Source organism: Henckelia pumila, chromosome 2 (genome assembly GCF_033568475.1).
Source record: "Henckelia pumila isolate YLH828 chromosome 2, ASM3356847v2, whole genome shotgun sequence".
NCBI classification, from domain to species: domain Eukaryota; kingdom Viridiplantae; phylum Streptophyta; class Magnoliopsida; order Lamiales; family Gesneriaceae; genus Henckelia; species Henckelia pumila.
The window spans coordinates 6,544,112-6,548,316 of record NC_133121.1 but is presented as its reverse complement, the minus strand read 5'-3'; the positions used below and the strand labels follow the sequence as shown (position 1 = coordinate 6,548,316).

At 34.5% G+C, this 4,205-nt stretch overlaps 1 pseudogene; it reads right to left on the bottom strand.

The window, feature by feature from the left end:
- Positions 1-602: 602 nt before the first annotated feature.
- LOC140884119 (protein SLOW GREEN 1, chloroplastic-like) lies at positions 603-3,539 on the bottom strand (annotated as a pseudogene).
- Between the last annotated feature and the right edge of the window lie 666 nt (positions 3,540-4,205).

The following is a 4,205-nucleotide window of genomic DNA, read 5'->3' as shown; positions in this document are numbered from 1 at the left end:
ACATCAGATAATTTAAGGGTCAGGGTAACAGAACTGATCAAGTTAAACATGAGAAAAGTCACGAAGATGATGCATAAACAATTCCAGTGAATTAAGAAACCACCACTTATAACATATATCTTCAACACAAATTTCATTTACTGCCAAGAAAATAACATAAATTTGTGTTTCACCCTCATAAAAAAACGAGCAGTTTTGTTTATTTTCTTATCATATATTTTTGAAATTTTAAATAAAATACATTTCACTACTATTATGCTGCTGAATTCTTGGTAATTAATCTTGGAAATATGGCACCATATGTGATCCATCAATGGAAATTAAAAGGGCCCATTAATAACATTCTATAAACAACTAAATCACACTCATATATAACAATGCATATCTATCATAAATTTTCCAAGAAATATAACAAGAAAAAGAAAAGAAAAATATATGATCATAATGAAATCTTTGTGTGTAGTGATTGTACTTTTTCTCTTCTTCTCCTTCTTCATCTCATCCTTTGTGTTCGTCAATGGCGTCTCACTACCAACAAAAATTAAAAAAGTTAGAGTGAATATTCTATTTAATGCAACTTTCTAGAATTTTATAATCCAATGGTAGTATTAGCATATCGAGTGTCCTTCCCTTCAAGAAGATCGAATAAAAATATAATTATGGCTTGAAAAGTAATTTAAACTCAGAAGAAAATCCCACTGGCATAAGAGTTGCACATAAATATCAAATATTTACCCTGTAGGAAATAAGACTATACACTATTATCTTTTTTTTAATCCGTAAATAAAATACACACTGATTTTTTTGTCGTGCGGATGGTTTAATATATATCAAATAAAACATCATCTGCCTTGATAAAATTACCCAAGTGTACATTGGTTCCTCTGCAACAGTTATCAACAAAATATTCAAACATTCTCTTATTCATGGAGTTTCTTGATCTTATGAATTCGTAAAGATAATCCACCTGAGAAAAACAAATCTACATGCTCAAGCTGCATGGTTTACAGATAATCCAACAATATTGCTTACACTACCATTTCTCTGAGTTCTGATGCAATCAATACAAGTTATAAAACATAGGATTTCAAGAAAATAATACTAAAATTTGACATAATTTCAATGGGTGGTAATGTAAAAATGGAGTGTATGCAGTAAATGCTGTTATTATAAAAAAAAATTAAGTCATTCTAATAGTAATTGTTATTGTCATCCGAGTCTGAGTCATAAAATAGACATGTCAGTTCAAATAGAATGAGCTAAGGCACATAATTTTCGAAAATAATCTAACAGAATGGAGCTTACCCTTCAAGACCAGGATTTGCTGGGAAGTACACATTCCTAAACCCCAATTTGTTAGCCGCTACTTCAGTTTTTTCCCCAATTCAAGCAACAACATTATCCCACCGTGGTGATTCTGGAAATACACTAAGCCAAGCACTGTTGGAGAACGAAAAAGCAAAAGCATTATAAATTAAATGAATGAAGTCATGAACCACAAATGAAGGGTAAAGTGCAAAGATCAAACAACCCACAATTAGAGGTATTTTCAGTGGGAAAAAACAGATACCATTAATTTCCTGGGGGAGGGGGGAAGTAATCTCAATGAATAGCGGTTCAGATCATCAAACATGTTTCTAAATGGTACAACACCTCGAGAAGTTAGATATAATATTTTTAACTAGATAGGCAAGAAGGAAAATTTAAAATGCATGGGAATAACAAGTGAAGGAGGTTTACCGCACAACAGAAGGTGATGCTACTGCAATAACATGAATGAAAAGTGCCTGTTCAAAAGCCATATGGTCCACATATTTGACATGCTCCTATGGTGCAAATAATTTAAACCATTTGCAGCTTCAGATGATGTGGTTAAATAAAATGCTCACCCATCAACAGTTAGATAACTCAACTTATACATCGATAGTCAGCAAATGTTTTTTTTATATATACATAAGTGATTTACACCAGATGAAATGACTACTGAGTACTTCCATATCATTTAACGGTAAGTGACTTCAAATTATAAACGTATTCATTTGACGCCAAATAACACAAGTAACACCTTATGATAAAGAACTAGTATGTTAATCATAACTTATCACCTTATGAGAAAACATACCATGCATGCCATTAGTGTTTCTTTTCATTTACAAGATCAACCATCTCAAAGGCATTGTTTTAAGAACTTTGAACTTCAAAACTGCATATAATAACCCTTTCAGCCACGAAACCAAGTCCTACCTATCAATCACTGAATCATACAAAATACACAATCCAGAGTCCTCTCTAACTAAAACCGATCAAAATGATAAGACCATAAAACTGACTAGCATCAATAGAAAATGGGTTAAAATTGGCACAAAACCTCACTGTACCACAATCACTAAATCAAGAATACCTCCACAAGCAACTGTTGTACTGCTACATTATTAACTCTCAGTAATTTCTCCCTCATTCCCATTCTCCATCTTCCCAGCGAAAATCATGGTGTCGGTGACAATATCCTCAAAATAACTAGCATAAGGGTGCCTTTGTGGAACCAATCTTCTTCTGTAAGCCTCGAAATTCTTCTCTTCCTCGTCGGTGTTCTGCAACAGTGTAAAAATTATTCCTTGATATAAGTAGGGCCTAAAATCCTTGGGCTCCTCCTCCACTAACTCCTGGTAAACCTTCAACGTGGTGTCATATCGCCCTTCAAGCAGCCGAATCTATTTGAGCAACATCTTAAAATTTCTCATATAACTCATTTTGTTCTCCCTTTGGCACACCTTCATTGCCTCCTCAACTCTCTCATTAATATTCTCCAAGTCCTCGCCCGACTCCTCGCGCGCTACCACGGTGACCAGCCCGTGATAATCTTCCACACAAAAAAGGGTCCTTCTTCAATACTTCTGTGAATCCATTCTTGGCCAATTCAGTCTCCCCACTTTGTGCGTTAATATGGGCTTTCAGCCTACGCCACTCCATATCCTCAGGCTCAAGTCCTATCAACTTATCGAGAATCCCAATAGCTTCTGGTATTTTCTTGCTCCTTATCATGATTTCCCGTAAATCCTCGAGCCCCTCAATGTCGGAGGGATTGTATACCAAATTTTCCTCGAGAGATTTCTCGCTTTCTTCATCTACAACCACATCATTTTCGAAGGACTCCACAGTGACCTGTGGCGAACTCGAGCAGTAGAAGCAGGTTTCAAATCAAAATAAAACTGGGACAAGAAAACATGTAAAACCCAAATCGAAAACCAAAATAGATCAGACCTTGGGCTTTCGCATTATGGCGTTGGCGAGCGGTTCCCCGTGGTGGTTGCTTTCGCATCCTAGATACTTCTGACACTCATCCCCTCTGAAAAAAAAAAAATCATTTTTGTATCATTTTCTTTGAAAAATTCCCACACTACAAGCCATGAAAATCCTTTCTTTATTGATTATCCCATTTTTTAACCTTGAATTGAAAAATCATGTAAACTTTTCACATAGGATACTATTTGAAGCAAAATCTGTAAAAAAATATGGAGACTTAGTTAATCATGCTCCGAGTCTTATAATTCTCTTTTCTACATTTCAAATTCCCGAAAAAAAAATGCTGAAAAAATGAAAAAAGAAAGAAAAAATACGGGAACTAAAAAGAAGAGAGTCAAAAGGAAAAGAGAAGAGAATGAAAAAAAAATGAAGAGTGATGAATGAGTTTATTGGATGTTAAGATTTTTATGGACTGCAGATGAATAATTGGGTGGATTGGTGTCTGTGGAAGGATTGATATGATCATTTTAATTCTATTAGCTATTTTATCCTTTTATCCCACCTTTCCCATAGCCCCGTTACAACCATCTTTATGCTCTTTGATCATGCATTTTAATTAATTTATTTGGTGGGAAAGACGTGATATATTTGCAAGATTATGGTTAAAAATCTTCTATTGTTTTTACATGAGCGTTTTCTTTGATATATATACACCAAAAATATTTTTGTTGAGTGCAATGGGTGAATCCCGTGAGGAGTTGTTGGACCTTATGCATTTTAATTTCAATACAATTGATTGAGTTGATTGTCTATGATGTTGGTGTGAGAATTTATTCTTTTGACTTGTTTTGATGCATGAGATGCATGAATATTTGTATGGGATTGGTTGAGGAAGATAAAGGAGGATGATGAGTTGGGATGATGGATTGAACTATTATATACTTGAGGACAAGCATTGTTTA